Source organism: Arvicola amphibius, chromosome 15, assembly GCF_903992535.2.
Source record: "Arvicola amphibius chromosome 15, mArvAmp1.2, whole genome shotgun sequence".
In the NCBI taxonomy this organism is placed as follows: Eukaryota; Metazoa; Chordata; class Mammalia; order Rodentia; family Cricetidae; genus Arvicola; species Arvicola amphibius.
In genome coordinates this window covers 30,051,090-30,070,070 of record NC_052061.1, presented here as the reverse complement: position 1 = coordinate 30,070,070, position 18,981 = coordinate 30,051,090, and positions in this window count along the sequence as shown.

The window sequence follows — 18,981 nt, the reverse complement described above, 5'->3', positions numbered from 1 at the left end:
ATGTCAGACTGTCTATGATCAAAACCATAGTGACAGTTCCTGCTGATTAGGCGTGTGGAGCAAGGGGAGCACTCTTCCATTGCCGTTGGGAGTGCAAACCTGTATAGCCATTTTGGAAATCAATATGGTCGTTTCTTAGAAAACTGAGAATTGATCTACCTTGTGTGTAAGCTATAGCACTTCTTGGCATATACCCAAAGAACACTCCATCATACCAACAGGGCACTTGCTCACCCATGTTCATAGCAGCTACATTCCTAATATCCCAAAATGGAAACAACCTATGTGTCCCTCGACTGAAGCATGGATAGAAAAAAATGTGGTATAGATACCTATAAAGTATTTTTCATGGTTAAATAAAATAATATCATGAAATGTACAGGCAAGTGGGTGGAACTGTAAAAATTATCCCAAGTGAGGTAATCCAGACCCTGAAAGACTACTATGGAAAGTACTCACTTATGAGTGGACAGTAGCTGTGAAGCAGGGGATAACATCCTGCAATCCACAGACCCAGAGAGTCTAAGTAACAAGGAGAGTTTGGAGCAGGGGAGTGCATGGATTTCCCTGAGAAAGGGGAGGAGATTTTGAGGGTCGACTATGAACAATTGGATGGTAACAGAAGGGATCAGGAAGGGGTTAGAGGGAGTACTGGGAGAGATATCCAGAACTGTGGGACATCTTGGGGGTTAGGTAGAATCCTACTGTAATGGAAACTCAGGAATCTTCTAGGGTGACCTCAAAACTCCTAGTAATGTAGGCTATGGAGCCTGAACTGTCTATCTTCTGTAACCAGGCAAGGTTTCCAATGGAGGGATTGGAACTCCAACCCAGCCATAAAACCTTAGACCTACAATGTCCTACATGCAAGATGTGCCGAGGTAAAGATGGCACAGAAATTGGGGAGTGGCCAACCAGTGATTGGTCCAGCTTGAGACCCATGCCATGAGAGGGAGCCCACCTCTGACACTGCCTGGAGGGCCAGGAACTAGAGACTAGGTAGCCCAGAGACCTAGCATAGAACCAAACAGGGCTAGAAGAAAAGTCAATGAAATGATTCCTAATGATACTATGTTTCACTTGTAGACAGGAATCTAGCTAGCATAGTTGTCATCAGAGAGGCTTCATCCAGCAACTGATGGGAGCAGATGCAGAGATTCACAACCAAACACTAGGCAGAGTTCTGGAAATCCTGAAGAAGAGAAGGAACAAGGACTGTAGGAGCCAGAGGGGTCAAGGACACCACAAGAAAACCCACAGAAACAACTAACCTGGACTCTTAAGGGATCACAGAGACTGAACTGACAATCAGAGTCTTAATGGGTCTGACATAGGCCCTTTGCATATATGTTATGGTTGTGTAGCTTGGTCCTTTTGTGGGGCTCCAAATGGTGGGAACTGGGGCTGTCTCTGACTCTTTCTCCTGCTTTATGGACCTTTTTGTCTCTAGCTCCAGTCATCATGACTTCTCTACCTTTATGTGTTTTACCCTTAAACTGTAAGCTAAACTCAACTCTTCCCTTGGCTGCCTTTGTCAGGTATATTGTCATAGGAACAGAACAGCTAACACATCGGATGTGCTCCTAGTCTCCAGAAACATAAGACAAACAAATTTGGGTTTGGGTATGCTAGCGACTGAGACTAGAGTGTCTTCATGTGCTTGGCAAGAGCTCCATGACTTAACTGCATTACCAAACCTTTACTTTTATTTTTAGATAGTTTCTCCCAAGTTCTCTATTTGAACTTGAACGTACTTTGTAACCAAGGCTGCCTTTGAACTTGTGATCTCCCTCCTTCAGCCTGCTGAGTACTTAGTTTGAAGGGATGAGCCACCAGGCATGGTGTCAAATCAGATTTTATCTTTTACGAACAACTCAATCTGTTATGTTGAGTGACAGCAAGGAGAAATGAAACAAGACAGCTCCATGACAAATTACTCCATGCCTCCTGATGGGCCCCATTTCTGCTTCAAGACTTTTAAGGGGAAACTACTAGGAGAAAGGCCAAGAGTTGAAAGGAATTTTCCATGTATATAAAGTAGTCTGTGGTGTAAATCTCCTATCATATCTCTCGGTTGTTCATGTTGTTTACTAAAATGAGATAATTTATTTTGTTGAAAAATCCAACAAGTGAGCAAGAAATGGTTATTTTACCCTTATTACCTCTCCCTGGAAATTCAAGAGTCATCCTCACATGCTCTATGGCCTTGACCTATGGGGCTTCACAGTGGAGAGTTTGTTTCCTACTCCCTGTCCAGATGACAATCTCCTTGAGAACAGGTTTCTCCCAGGAGTCTGCTGTGAGCATGTGCCAACAAGTATACAGTGGACATGGGAGTAGGATGCCATTCCCCATCATCCCTCCTTTCTTCTCTTTTTCTCCTTTCCTTCTTCCTTCATTTTCTTCTTCCCTCCTCCCCTCCCTCTTCCTCTTTCTTTTCTGTGTGGTCATGATTGAATCTAAGCCTGTGTATATGCTAGAGAAGCTCTTTGCCACCCAATGATACCCCCAAACTTTTATTTATTGTAAATTTGAGACAAGGTCTTATTAGGTTGCAAAGTTCATAAAGTCTGCTTGAGAAACTGTAACCAACCAAGATCTGTAGAAGTGCTGCAGGAGGGGAAGATGTGTCAAGTTCTGGGAATGATTAGTCATGAATATAACTATCCTTTAGGGATGTCCTTTCTCCATGGTGATGATTTCATTCAGCGTAAAAACACCTTGGGAATTTGCAAAATTCCTTATCTTGCTTTTTGCAAGTCTACTTCGTGATGGATGAAAGTTCTGACCTGTACAATACCTGAAAGTTCACACTATCAGTGCCTGGGCACATCCCAGTGATGCTCTGGGTTTCTGTAGAGGGCAATGGATATGTCTACATTGAGTCTGCACCTAAAGCATTCCCCGTGAACATTTCAGATCTCATTTTGCTGAGGCTCAATTACCTGCGGTCTTCTTGCAGTCCTTCAGACTCAAGGATCCGGTTTCGAGAGGCAATTTCATCAATAAATGCTGGGCCGAGCACTCTCTCTGTGATCTTGTATTTTCTTTACAGTCAGATGATTGGGCCTGCTATTGCTTCCACTTCACAGGCATAAGAATTGGAATTGGAGATCGTTTTTTCAGCTCCAGATAATTTGAAAGCTCACAGGTTCTACTATATTCATCAGCAAATGGGAACCCCAAAGTCCTCAAAAAAAGCCACCCTTTCCCAGTGGCATTCCACTTCTGCCAGGGTGGCCTAGATTCACATTGGCAACCAAAACATTCTTCTTTCTTATGTTGTACTTGAGAGGTCGCTCTAAGATCTTTGGGCACTTCAACATTTTCTTCATGTGCACGTTGGCCATGTTGTATGAATCATCTTTGTGTAGTTGATTAAGACAAAAGAAAACAAAACAAAATAAAACAAAAACTATCACCACTACCACCACACCAACAAAACACTGAACACAGGTTCTTAGACATATCCATCTAGACCACTGAATAGTTTAAGGTATTTTGAATATTATGTTTTTAATACACTTTTTAAGCTCTTTTGTTGTGTGTGTGTGCCTGTATGTGCATGTATGTGTGTGTATGTGTGTGTACATGCATGTATGTGTGCATGTGCATGCACGCACGTGTGTGTGCACTTTAAAGAAAATAAGTTCTCGTCTGCGTCAACTTTCCCTTGCAGATTTTCAGCCCTGATTTCCACACCATGTGATTTTGCAGGTTTGGAGTTGTCCCTGAACTATTCCATCTGAGGGTGAAGTGACAGGTATTTGGCTGGGTTACCGCCATAATTAGACACATTGTGTGTGAAGTGCCCAGCAGAGCATCTGACACATAGAAAGCACTTGAGGATGGTTGTTATTTATCAGGTGATATATTTGCATTCAATAGTGCCTCTTATAAAGAAAAGCAACCAAAATGAACAGTGCTGTATTTGAAATCTCACACTCATTGTACTTTGCTTGCAGTTAATGGTAATAACCAGTCTCTCTCCCCCACATCCTCATTACTAATATTCTTAAGATTCTGGTTCTGTTTATCCATGGTCATGGTCTCTAGAGTATGCTACTTAGCACAGAGTTCTTAGGTTTCTGTGATAGGCAATGGCTATGAATTGACAGTGTTTGGCTAGCAAAGAGTTAATCCCATGAAATCTTCAAAGTGCAGAGACCTTAGTGGTTACCAATAAACTATGGTGTAAGACTGGATAAGGTTCTCAGTCTGTTGAGCTTTGTATTCTTATTGCCAAGATAAAAAGGCACAAGGAGACTCTCTGGCATGGCCATATGAATTGGGAAACCCGTTTCTCCTTTCATTCTCCTCCTGCTTGGATGTTTCCAAAATGGCTCCTTCCTAGGCATGACAGCTCAACCAGGCTTATGGCCTTTGGGATCTCAGACACTGTTCATTCTCAGGCTGCCTAAGGCAGGAACTCTCAGTTAGCATGCGTGATGTAGTAAAGCAGCGTGGTTGGGGCGGCTTTGAGAGCATGTGTTTAGTTCTTGTAGCTCTGCATGCTGAACGTCAGAAATCAAGGTTCCCTAGATTTGACTCCTAGTGAAGCAGGACTTCCTGGCTTTGTATAGATCTCAGGACCCTTCTAGGGTGTGTGCTCATGTTCATTGTATCTTTCTCTTATTATGAAGGCTTTACTCCTACCACAAGGGTGCTATCCTTTATGATGATATCTAAACCTAATTGTGACATTTGCAGTTATGGTTCCAGCATGACTTTCCCATTTGGCCAATAGGAACAGCAAGAAACCAACTAACCTTGATGAGACTGGTCACATCTGTAGAAGAGAAATGGTGGTCCCTACAGGGCTTTCAAAAGGCTGACTCCAGCTGCTGTGGATGCATCCTATTGCTGCCTGATTTCCTGCTCTTGCAGGATTCATTCCTCCTGCCTGGAATAGCCTCTTTTACCCATCATTCCCCAGTCACCCAACTCTGGTTTTTCTGGTCCTTCAAAAAACATCAACAGCTACCTTGCGCAGGCAGGTTACTGCCACTTAATCTGTTGCTACATTGTGTCAGTTTCCCCTTTCCCTTCTACTGGGCTGTGAAGACAGACAGTATATCCCATCTTATTTTATTCCGCAAACAGCGGTCTGAGTTGAACACACTAGGTACTCAAGCAGTATTTGAATGATGGATACAAGGCCCAGAAGGAGAAGACAGATAGATACACATGACTTCAGCTTCCAGTACACAATACAGAAACACACCAACAGAAAACAGAAGGAAGTGACCCAAAGAGTGAAAGCATTGCTCACAAATGTTCAAGTGAACATCCCTACCATGGTGGTGTAAGGAGCCAAGTCAAGAGCAAAGTGTTCGGGTGGCAGGTAGCAAAGCAGGCACACAGAAAGCTGGGTTTGCTGCAAGGGTCTTGTCTCTGATTCAACATTCTCTGTGTACACTCAAGTCCTGGTGGAGCAACCGTGTCTGATAGATGCCAATTGGGTGCCGACAAATCATGACGCTAAGCATGAAGCTGAGTGGCTAATGATCATCTTAATTAACCCACAGAACTTTATGCATGGCCAGTATTCATCCACCCTTTTGGTCCTAGACAGAAATCTATTAAAGCCAGTTTGAGAGAATGAAAAGACAAAACCTGGTGAGTGCTTTTACCTGGGTGGTTATAAAAGTTGGCAGGTTCGATAACTCTAAAAGTGATCTATTTGCCAATAGCCATATTGCATTAAGTTAGGGAAACATCATTCTTTTAAATGCAAGCCTAGTGAGCAGCTTGAGTAATGACTTGAAATTGCATGTGTCCGAGCACGTTGAGGCTGGAAAGGAGAGAACTCACATTCTTGCTTTATAAGAAACACATTTTCTGCAAAGAGTTACCCCCAAATTTGTTTTGAGTTAGAAATTAGCTGGATAATCTAAGGAAAATTATGGACCGTCTCCTATAAAAATTCTTGTGACTGGGCATGGAGTGCTTGATATCTCTCAGGGGGTTCATGCATTTCTGAGATAGTCATCTGTGGAGTCCGGTCCTGAATCCCAGTGCCTGGGAGGCTGAATGGTCTCATGCACAGGTTTCCAACTGGGAATATAAGCAACCTTTGCAAACACATGATTGAAGCTTTTCAAAATCCACAGTTCCCTGACATGAAATGAATGCAGATCATGGCAGCCTTCCAGGAGAAGGACCTTGGCAGAGCTGAGACTGGAGAATTTTTGAAGATATCCCGATTCTCTTGTATCTCACCCTCCACCCTCTGTATAAGCAGGATTGTCAGGAGGAAAGACAGGGCAACACATTTGGATCAGAGACCTGAATGCCTATTTCAGCAGTTTCTTACATGATTAGCTTAGGACCCTAGTCGGCGAGTTTCCTTCTGCCAACCCTCTTCTGACTTGTAAGTACCTAAACCCTCTTCTGGCTTGTAAGTAGCTAATGTTACTTACTAGGCAGCAGTGAAGGACACACATGGACTTTCTGTCACTCTTCCTCTCTCTCTACTTCATTTTTAACAGCAGAAAGGCAAAAGAGTAGAATTATAGGGTGCCCTCCAGGAGGAGGTCCTAGATGCTGGCTGCACCATGTCACTTCTTAAAACCAGATACAAGAGTAGCAATTCTTTAGCAATTCTCCGTGTTGTTGTTCCAAAGGGTTGAGATTCTGGTAAAGCAATAGCAATAGCTACATCCACAGAAATCACTAGAAGTGATTACACAACTCATAAGGGACACACACACACACACACACACACAAACACGATTGTTGTAAACAGGTGAAAATTGTTAGTATTCATAGGACTATTTCACGATGAAGTTACTTGTCTGGTTTGACTAAGGAGAATATGGGGTTAACATTAAGTCCTAATTAGGTGTTGCTGTGAATTTTTTTTAAATGGACTTGGAGGATGATCCAGGTGGGAAGGCGCTGCAGGGCTCCAAGCTCTTATGTTCACATGGGACCAGAAATGGGTCTCATGGGCACTGAATCTCCCACGGCTCAGTTTATAATCTCTACCATGAGAATTTTCATCTACAGATAGAGCTAGCGTGTGTCAGTGGTAGTACTGGTATTGGTACTTATAGATTGTAATCATGGCTGTACAAGACTCAGAGAACTTTGCGGTGGTGAGATAGGCTCTTGCCATAGAAGCAAGCCTGGTTACCTGAGTTTAGTTCCTGAAACCAGGTAAAAGTAGAAGGAAAGAATCAACTCTGCAAAGTTGTCCTCAGATCCCCCCCAACACATGCAACGATGTGTCTACCTCCCATTGCACACACACACACACACGCACACACACACACACACACACACACACACACACTAAAAATCCTCATGTAGCGGACCGTTCAGAACTAAAGGACTAAAGGGGTGGAGAAATAATAAAGGGAGAGGAGCCCGGAGATGCCACAAACCAGCAGAAAGAGATGGGAGCTGGGATGGAGCAAAAACCCAAGGCCTGGCTCAGGCTCTGCACGTCTGCACACTTCATCCCTACCGGCTTTCAAAAGATGCTGTTTCCCACCTACAACAGTTAGCTTACCTGGGATGTCTCCATGGATCCAGAGACCCTTCCCCCTGCAAACACAAACAGTAGGTTGCCATACTCAAACTTGCACCACCCACTGCCTGGTACCTGAGTACCAGGTCAGTTCTGGTGAAAAGACTGTGCAGTGATTGTTATTACTCTCTCAGAGGACATTCTCAATTGTAGCTTCACTGACCCTTATCATTGTTGAGGGTTTGCGAAGAAGCCTGAGATTTTGGGTTAAATTAATAGGCTCCCTAGTAGGCTCCTGCTGAGGATGTAAGAATCATGGTCTAGTTCTCATTTCCATGTATGTGTGTGTGTCTCTCAGTCTGCATGTTTGCATGTGCGTGGGCATGTATGTGTATAGCCAGGCATCCATATCTCATGTCATCCTCAACTGTCCTCCACCCAGTCTTTTGCCACAGGGTCTCTCACAAAACGTGATACTCACTAGTTTGGGTAGAGCAACTGGTAAGCAGTCCTCAAGGATCTTCCTGTCTCTCCTCCTCAGACAGTGAGACTACAGGTGTGTGTTACCATGCCTGGGGTTTTTATGAGAGTTCTAGGAGTCGAACTCAGGTATTCAAGACTGGAGAGCAAACATTTTACCAATCAAGCCATCCTCTCAGTCCCTAGGTTTTTTGAACAGCATGGGAATCCAGCTTATGGTAGATTCTCAGCAGTACACAGTAAGTGGGTGCATGCATGGTGACATTGCCCAAAATTTCAATTTTCTTAATGGGAGTCCAAAAGGATAGCTTAACTCTAAGTGGTTGTGCTAAACTTTTCCAAAACCAAAACATCACTTCAGGCTCTTGCTCCATGTAAATGCATCATGCAGAACTAACTGTGTTGTCCTAATGCTACTAGCCACATGAGGTATCTGCAGTGTCCTTGAAATTCTTTCAGAAATAACATTTTCACAACACACAACAAAGGAAATTTCCTCTTTGTTTTTTTCTTCAGAAAATTCAGCTACATTGTGCCAGAAGCCATCTGAAGTTCTGAGAGATATAATGGTCAATATAGAAATAGCATGCCTAAAATATTTTCTGTCTTTGATGTTGGCATTTAGTGGCTTTTTAAGGCGGGCAAGTGAACCCAGGGTATCCTCCATGTTGTATAATTGCTTGGCTACTGAGCGTCCATACTTGTAAGTGGCATATTTGATCTTTGTTGGGCCATGACAGCAAACCATGATTCATTCTTTGGAGTATGTGGGGATTTCAATAGTTTGGGAACTCCTAGAAGAGGAAGCAGTAACATCTTCTTTGTTTCTATTTCCTACTTTCTGAAAGGTATCTTATATTGATGGTAATATACCTAGAGTGACAAGTAGATGGCTGAGTACCATTTAGTCATGATAGGAACCCAGCTACTTCACAAATCCCTAGAAACATTGTCACTGGGATATGAACAAACAGGTTTAGGTTTCATCCATAGAACTGACGTATGATTTTATTGTTATTGTTTTATTGCTGCCACAATTATTATTACAGAGGGTATAATCAAGTCCCTGCTGACCTAGGGCAGTTCTTCTTTGACCAATGGAATCATGTTGTGCCGTCATCTCTTACCCATTTCCCTAATTGTATTTATGACTCCACATGAACGTTCTGTTGATGGATACTGCCCCTAGTTGACAGCTTCGTGAGATAATGCATAGAGGAAAGTAAGAGAAACCGCATAATGGAGACCTTAAAATTGTGAGTTCTGAGGATATGAGTAGAAACACAACCATTTGGGGGGAAGAGGGGTTAAGAGATCAATGAGGCACCTTTCTGGGGATGTAGGTGAGGGGATGTAGGTGAGGTGTCCAGAGAAAATGAAATCATAAAGGCTCTGGTCTAATGAATGGATTAATCCCTTGATTCATTCAGAGTGTGACGACTTCTTAGGAGGTGGTGAAAATTACGAAGATGATAAAAAAAAATAGGGAATTAGGGCATAATTGGAGGAAATGAGTCACAGGGTTGTGTTCCCATGGGCGGTATTTTTCCTTGCCTTCTTCCTATAATCCCCTCCTCTCTCTGCTTCTCTTCCACCAGGACAAAGGTCCTTCATTATTAACATCTGTGGCTGTAATGATCTCTTCAAGCTTAAAGCCAAACAAGTATGGCCTGAATCTCCAAAAACCATGAGCCAAAAATAAAGCCCCCCTCCCTCTTTAAGCTGTTTTGTAAAGGATTTTGTCCCAGAGAAGAGCTAAGGTGACCAATGCACACACTGTCATTTAGGATAACTCACAGTTCATTGGTCTGTGCCTAAGCTCTGAAGGATTCAACCCACTTTCCCACCCTCCCACTGGGCTAACCGTGTGTGTCCCTCGTTGTCAGTTACTTGCATTGGCTCCAGATACTCTCCTGCCTGAAGAATGTTCCTTTGTGCTGTCTAGACTTGAATCCTCAGTGAAGACTCAATACAGGAGTCCTTTCTCTGGGGGATCCTCTTGATCATCACTGTGTGTTGTCAGGCAGCTTTCTGTTCTGTCTGAATGTCATCTCTGCCCAGGCTGCAATATTTGAGAAACAGAGACTGTCCTCCCCCTTCCCACCCGTCTTCAGTGCTGGACCAACAGCAGTGTTTGCCCGTTGGCAAGGCAGACAGATCTGCTCCCTGGTGAGGGCGTGCCCTGCCTTTCTGCAGAGTTTTGTTGAAATTTCCAACACATTTCAGATCTTGAGAAAAGGTACTTGTTTTAACAAGACTGCTGGGCAGAGGTCATCGCTTTAGACGAGGTTTCTTTTCTTTCTTTTTTTTAATGAACTTAGCTGGTTTTAATATCTTTTCCAAAGCAGACTACATTAAATGACCCTGACTTGGCTGAAAGCCTTCTCTTGAGTGCTTTGGGAGGATTATAGGAAGTTCTTTTACAGCCTCTTAGCATGATTGGCTGTCTTTTCTTTTCTTTAGGTTATCAGGGATTGAGATTTGATCCTAATTAATGAAGGTGAAGCCCTGAGCCCTGCAGTTTTTGCTTTTTGGGAGAGAGCTGGGGATTGGGTTCTTTGGGGGAATTGAATTATGCCGCTCTCCTCCCCCACACCTCTGGATGGCACCATGGCTGGCTTTCAACTTGAGATTCTCCGGCCTCCGGATGTCCCACCTCGAGACCCATGTTATTATATGTCAGAATCTTATGCCTGAATGTGAGAGCAAACAGGGTTGAGGATCAAGGGAGTTGGGAAGTAGGGGCCCGCCAGAGAAGCGGAGAGAGTGTCAGAGACTTGACAAAGAGCAATGCTATTCAAAAAGTTACCTCTGGCTCTAGAGGCCGTCTTTAATACCAATGGAACCAAGAAGCATTTTATACTGTACAAATTAAAAGTCAGTGGTGACATTTTTTATTGTCCACAGATTATAAAAAGGGAGCAAAGCTGGGACAAATCAATTAGCCGCGTAATGGCAATGGGAAACGGTCCAAAATAACTTTGTTCTTTATATTGTAATCAGATCCTGGCTCATTTTGTTTTGGGAATGAATCTGTTTGGAATTAGTTCACGATGGAGAGAGTCATGGGAAAGGCAAAAGGTCCACTTCAGGCTGTGTCCACGGGGTCCTCTGTGGATCTCTTTTAGCTGATCTGTGTTCCTTTGTATTTTCTGCTCTGGACCTAGACTGTAACCTTGCTCACAGAATTAAAAGGAAAAGGGGGACATTTTTTGCTTTGCTCTTACTCCCTAGGCATCCGACAAAGTGCCTGTGGGGTAGTGCTCTTGAGGAACTTTGAGGAAGATGCAGTCAGCAGGGCCGTTTTCCATTGGGTCAAGATTAACTGATGGAGTGGCTGAGGGTGGTTTGGCTGGTTTTGACTTCGATAATTAATGACTCCTTTTAATCATGATATGCAAATTCCAGAAAGCAAGCAGCAAACCCCACATTTTCTATCCCTGGTCACAGGGATGGAGTACCAAAAGATTCCAAAGAAGAAAGCGGGATGAGTATGGCCAAACATTCCAAGGCAAGCCTGTTCTTAAGTCTTGCTTATTGCATTGCTGGTGAAAGCCTGCACCTTCCTCGGAAGTTCGCCTTAAAATATTCTGCTCAGCTGCCCTGTGCGCCAGAAATACAATCACAACAGCAGCACTATTTTTAAAGGCTCATTGGGCTTTATTAAGTAAAGAGCGGTTTCTTCTGGACATGATTTTGAGGATTTGCTGTCTTAGCAGCGAGCTTGGGTGTTGATATCCTGGCAGAAGTTTCTCTGTGTGTATTAATAGACCTGGTAGCTTCTGGTGCTGAGACAGTGTTCCAAGCATCCTTTAGCCGGTCGCTTCGAGCTCTCCTGTCCTCGCTGTCCTCACTTTTTACTTCGGGATAATGGAGATGAAAAAGCTGCCTCCTGGTTCACTGTGCCTTTCAAGGCATGAGATGGCTACACTGCCTTGGCCTGCGTTTCCCCATTCATCGCACTTACCGGGGCTGGGCCTTCCAACACGCTGCTGTCTGAGCAGCCTGGAGGGTTGTTGTCATTCTAACGTCCCTTTCGGTTTACATATACCAGTAGGTTCTACGAAAATACTGAATGCCTAAAAATACATGTGCTGAGCTTCAGGGACTTTGATTTATTTTCCCACGCACAGCACCGCAATTCATCAACTCTTACCCGGGATTAAGAAGTAGATCAAATAATCTCTCCATGGAAATGAAGAATGGAGTCTTGGCCAAAGGAAAAATCCCTGCATCTGGATAGGTTTATTCAAATCCCAGATCCACCTCTTACAGGCTTTGTGTAGAAGTTCTACCACGTGTAAAGAAATATAATACAACCCTGTCCCAGAAGGCTGTTGGAAGTATGATGTGCCATAAGGTCTAGACATAGGTCGGAACACCGTGGGTTCGTGCACAGAAGAGTCTCTCAGCAGGAGTGCCTGATATCGAGGTGGTGATTTATCTCTAGCTTGCCTTTGGTTCTCTTCACTTGGGGCTCTTGTCTTAGTTGCTTTTCTGTTGCGATGATAAGATATAATCACCCAGACAGTCTGCAGAAGAGTTTATCGAGTCCATGACCATTGTGGTAGAGAATGTGGCTGAAGGCAGGGGCTAGGGGTGGGGGTATGCTGCAAAGGAGCAGTAGTTTATCCTGATCTGTAAGTAGGAGAGAGAGAGAGAGAGAGAGAGAGAGAGAGAGAGGCACAGAGAGAGTGATTCAGAAAGAGACACAGAGATAAGGAGACTCAGAGACAGAGAAACAGAAAGAGAGAGGCAGAGAGAGGCAGAGAGAGGCAGAGAATATGGAAATTGAGGATACCTGAAGAAAAAGTGAGACTCTTTTCCAGAAAGTTTGATTTAGGAGCCTGTATTCTCCCTGTGACAGATTTATAACATAGGTAGGAGTCCCCTTGTCATGCACATGACCAAACTACGGTAGACAAAGTTTAGATACTTGTGTGTGGCTGTGTGTCTAATGAACATCCCCAAATCTAAATGCTAAGTCAGCTTCCCTAGAGACTCCACCTCTCTGCAAGATTATATAAAGAACTCATGATCGCTGGTGGTTAAAGGCAAATATTTTTGTTCCAAAGTATCCATGAAAGGTTTGGCCAGAAATGTCTATTCTGACTCATTGGCTATGTAGCCTTGGGCGAGGCATGGACTTTCTCTACGTCTCAGTTTACATGTCTATAAAATGAGGGCATTGCAAGTTGCTAGCGCAAACCATGGCTGTGAGGATTTAACAAAGAATGTATGCATAGCACTCTGCATAGTATTGCTTATGGAGATTTCTTGAGCACTTAGTGTTAGAATAAAATTCAAACCTTTTGGCAGGTCTGACAGTCTAAGAGCCTGGTACCGTCACTTCATCCAGCACTTTGAATCAAAGATCTCCACCAGCTTCTAAATAAACCTTACATGGCTGCTACCACTGCTACCCTTTTGGGAGATGTCTATTAGAATTATGATTCAATTGTCAGAAGCAAAATATCCTTAAGATGCCTTCAACCATACCCTCAAATTACATGACAGTGTCTGGCTTTAATACCCATCTAAATAGTTCTACTGTTGACAGGTTTTGAGAGCGGCGTTTGCTCCTCCATTCCTCTCATTAACTCGTGTAGCAACATCATAACTCTCTGGAAGGATTTAAGGGGAAAAAAGCACGCTGGCATATTCCATCTGAATTCATTTCATAGAGCGTCTGTGTCAGAGTGTTTGCATATGAATGAGATGCCTTGACGCTCCCTCATTAACATGGGAGCTTCGCTGTGACATGCTTTAGAGTTCAGGTTCAAGAGTTTGAGGGGAGAGAGGGAAGAAAGGCTGGAGGCTCAGTCCATTGGAGAGTTCACTGCAGCAGCCTGGTGGATAATCTCAGTCTTCATTAGGAATGGAAGTTCCATCTCTTGCCTTGAGGGTAGAAACCCAACCTTTCCTTTATCCCACTCTCCCCATCCACACAGAACCCTGCATTCTAGCAGTGGTGATAAGGCTTTTTTTTTTTTTCCATTAGTGTTTTCAACTTTTGCGTGAATAAATGGTCCCCTCTTTTCTATAAGGCCATTTTCCCTCGCTGGCTAGTCTTAGCAATTCAGTGGAATCGTAATGTTTTCTCTCAGTCTTTGCTCAATTCTTCCAGGCATATATAGCAATTTCTTCTTTGGGATCCAGCACCAAACAGTCACATATGAACTGATCACTGCTCCACTTTCCCCAAGTTATAAATGTCCTTTGTTTATTTATTTATTTATTTATTTATTTATTTATTTATTTATTTGGAGCTTGTCTAGCACAGACTAGTCTTATCTCTGTTTTCTAGTGGAGAGTAGCCTTGAACTCTGAATCCTCCTAATTTAGTCCCCAAAGACTTGGGACCAAGTGTGTGAGTATGAAATCCCAAAGGGAAGCACTACCTTTTTTTTTATGACTTTAGCTCCAGGAGTCAGCATGTATCAGCACAAACTTAATAAATGTCTATGAAGGAGATGGTCTATCAACCTACAACAAAACCATGACTTGTTGGGTGATCACATTCTAGAACATCGAACGTAGAGGTGACTCACATCTATGCCCAGCTATGGCTCTTGCTCCTGTGCAAACGGAAAGGATACGGCTTTCTGTGGGAAGCCTGGGGAATGACACAGTGCCAGCTAGAACAACCATAGGTGGAGCAGCTATCACTATTTCTGGACCCAAGGGACCTGTAACAACTGTGATCACTGTACACCAATGTACTCAGAGCAGTGACAGGAGGCAGTAAAGGAGAGGGTCTCTGAAATCAAGCTGTGCCATTCCTACTGCCATCTCAATCGCCCGTGAGACCTAGATCAGCCACGTGACTTTGCCTACGTTTTCCAACCTTCTTAGAATTTGATTTTTGTACCTGTGCAATGGAGATATCAAGTATAGCCTGTGACAAAGGGCTGCTTTGTCTTCTGTCACATAGCAACCTATATAGGTCATAGTCTAAGAAAGTGGAAATAATGATTCCGTAGAGGTTAACTATTGCTAGCTACTAATACAATTTGTTCCATTTAATTCTTCACCTAAGTCTTGCACAATTCTTGTCTTCATTTAGAATATAGGAAAAGCCCTGCCATTAAAAACATGGGTGTCAAGTAAAAGCTCACTGAGATCGTGTTTCTTGTGCTCTGAGTGATTGAATGTCCTGGTCAGTGTCATGGAGTGCACATTGCCTATGCTTTAGAAACTTGGAGCTAACCAATATAGCCCTTTGCCGCCTGGTGTCATCCTCTGTTCATCTGACCCAGGGACTGTCACTTGTGGAGCAGATCAGTCAGTATAGGAGACCAGTGAGGTCTGGTGGCTTCAGTAGAAACAACATCAAAAGCAGGTTATAGGTGACTACATGGGCAACTGGGTAGTGTACAAGTGTATCACTTTCTTGTTGTTGCTGTAACAAACATCTCCATAGTTGGTGACTGAAAACAATGCACATTTATTCTTTTCCTGTAACAAAGTAAAAGTATAAAACCAGGTTTACTGGGCTAAAATCAAGAGTAAGGACCTGGTTCTTTATGAATCCTGGAATGGAAAATCAATTCTCCTTCTTCTCCAACATCCAGAGCTGGCCATGTTCCTACTCTTGCTCTGGCTGTTCCCTGATCTGCAAAGCACAGCATCTAGCTGTGGCCATCACACTTGTGCCTTCTTCTGTCTCTGCAGTCCCATTTCTTTTGCCTTCCTCTTACAAAGATACATTACTTCTAGGACACACCTTGATAGTGAAAATAATTTCCCCATTGCAAGAGCTTTAATATAACCGCACCTACAAAATCCCTTTTGCCACTTAAGAAGACATTTATAAGTCCTTGGGATGAGGACATAGATAACTTGGGGGCCATTACTCAGCCTATTACACCATGTAAGCTCTAGTGAGAAATTAAGGAGCCCTAACCCATAAGTATACACAGACTACTATAATAGATTCTCAGTGCGGGCTTTGCTGTGGCCAGAAGCTACCTGGAACTTTTTTTTTAATCTAACATACATTGGATAAGGACAAAAAAGACAAGTCCTGGATAATTGTGTTTGATGAAGGAAAGGAACAGAGTTGCACTTAGCAGCCCTATGGTCTGAGTGGAGCTCTCTGGCTCAGAGATAGCCCCTACCAGAAGTTAATAATTCCACCCTTTTGAGGCTCCAAATTTAAGACTACAAAACAGGACCTTTGTGGTTTCACTAAGGGAAAAATTGCCTAGCCTAATTGTAAGCACCTTGACTTGGCCACACATGTTTTTGGAAATGACGCTGCCTTTCTTGGTGTTTGAAAAGGTAATCTGGGCCATAGTTCTTCTCAGCACGCTCAACTTCTATCATTGATGATGTGGGAACAGATCTTAGTCACAGGCCTTAACATATCTATTGACCTCTGCAGTTTTGGTCTGAACATGGCAGCCCATTGTTCAACTTTCTGACCAGTTGGAGGCTGCAATGTGCCTTTAATCTCTTGCTTGGGATAATGGAATGATTTTGAGCCCAGCTAGCTGCCTGTGAGAACCTTCTTTCTCCTTACAGATGCTTCAGCTAGGTGACTTTGGAAGTATCTGGCCATTGATTTGATTATTTCAAGACCGCAGAGAGGGCTTTAACTTGCTCACAGAGAATTTCAGACAATTAGTGAACAGAAAGTGTTCCGAGTTTCATTCTGAAAACATTCCTCTCTTTTTAACACTTCCTTGAGCAGAATCCTGGGGGGGGGGGGGGCTCAGTCCTGAAACATTCACTATCCATGAGAAGAAGCAGGAGAAAGAGGAGAGGGAGAGGGAGGAGAAGGAGGAGGGGGAGGAGGAGGAGGAGGAGGAGGAGGAGGAGGAGGAGGAGGAGGAGGAGGAGAAGGAGGAGAAGGAGGAGGAGGAGAAGAAGAAGAAGCCACCATAAAACAACATCTCTTCCAGATAGAACTCTTGGAGAATCTATTTGTTCTGCCAACCCGAGTGGATATCCCCTTTCCAATGGTTGTGTTCTGAAATTCCCCAGAAATACCCAACGCTTCAGTTCTCATCTACAAAAGTAACAAGACACTTTCCCCAGCAAGGGTCCATCGAAACAGGTGTTTTCTCCCGCAGTGAAGGCTGCCACATCAACAAGAATGCCAGGGACTAGGTATAGCAGAGTTAAACAGTCACACACGTGCCCTTGCATCTGGAGTGTAGGTGGGCAGTGGGGTACGCAGACGAAATATTGGTGCCCTCTTTCTGCTCAAAAGAAAATCTGTCAAATCTGCGGAAGACATTTATTTAGTTCACTGAACTTGAAATCATCCTCTCCCTTGCCACAGCTGGTAAACAACAGCAGAGTCACAGCAAGGCAGGGAATTCAGATGAGTCGGGTTAGGTGCATTCAATGGGCTTTGAAAAATAATCTGGGCCACGGGGCCTATAATATGATGTTCTGAGTGTGTTGCTTCAAGTAGGCTGCTTGCTTCCATTTTTAAGTGAAGAACAGGAACTGACAGGGTTTAGGGAGCATGCATTAGGAGGTGAGTTTGCAAAATGCATGCCAGGTGCCTTAGGAGCCCCTTCTTCATCTGCTTGCCACTATGTTGCTTTGCTTTTCACAGTGCTGGTGTGTGTGTGTGTGTGTGTGTGTGTGTGTGTGTGTGTGTGCTTGTATAAGCTCATATTTGTGTACATGCAAGCTGAGGCCAGAGGCAGACTTCTTTTGTCTTTGTCAATTCTTCCCTACTATAGTTTTGAAATGGGGTCTCTCTCCAGACCTGTGACTCATTATCACAGCAGGACCCAGGGATCTGCCTCTGCTGGTCTCCACCTCTCCAACACAGGGATTACAGTTACCAACTGCACTTGGCTTTTTACCTAGATGCCAGTATTTGCATGCAGGTCCTCCTACTTGTGGGGCAAACACTTTACCAACTGAGCTATCTCCTAGTATCTCTCACCTTCTCTCCATCCCTTGGTCACATGGAGAGGTTTAAAAGTAAGACCTGTATGTTTCCATTCTGACATGAATGACCATGCTGGGATGCACACGTGAGGGTGGAGGATTGAGGCCAAGAGTCTGCTCATTGCTTGTGTGGTTTCCACATTCTTGGGAGCTGAGCTTAGAGACCATCACAGGATCTGCTGGGTTAATTGTGTAATAATCTGGAGACTTCATTGTGCAGAACAGAGATTCTCAAAGGACAGCCCCTGATCCAGCGGCATCTAGGAACTTAATGGAACTGCAAATCCTCCAGCTCTTTGCAGATCCAGCATATCAGCTCTGGGTGCCCCTGACTGAGTTACTTACATATTAACAAGCTCTAAGGGCAGTTGGTGTTCACTCTAAACAGTCCTCCTAGTTTGTATCCTGCCATTCTCAGCAATACTTAAATCATCCTCAGACATCCCAAACACAACACAGAAAGGAGGAGGGTCCTGTGGAGCCTTCCCCTAGCATGTGGAGAACCGAGGGAAAACCTGTTAGCAGTGGCGGATGGAGGGCTGTCTTAATGCAGGATACACTTTTGCCAGCGAGTGCTCTGTGTGCCATGCCATGATTTGGGGCACCCCAGGTACCTCCTTGTACTGTTCCTGGCTGACAGATCCTACTCCTTATCCTGGCTCTCTGCTTCCTCTCTTCCCTAACTGCTCCCCCTGCTCCTGGAAGCCGTCTGACTAAGGGAACACTTGTCCGAGCCCCCCAGACATGTGATTCCAATCATTAGCACCTTGTAGTTGGGATCCAGGCCTTGTAAATCTCTTTGTTCTTTCAAAGTTCAGGGAAAGGGAGGAGGCCAGAAGTCGGGAGGAGCTCTGCTTTCAGCCCTGCTCATCTACTCCTGGTAGAACAAAGCTGGGGGGGGGGGGGGAAGGCGCTTTGATCCCCACAATGAGAGCGGCTGGATTAAGTGTTTGGAAAGACCAGACAGCTCTGGCACAAAACAGATCACTTACTTCTCTTTTTATCTTAAAGACCCAATTCATCTTCTGGAAATAACAATAACAACAACAGCTAGAAAAGTCGAATGTTTTAAAAGAGGGTGTTTTCCTATCCCCGAGTTTTGGGCATTACCT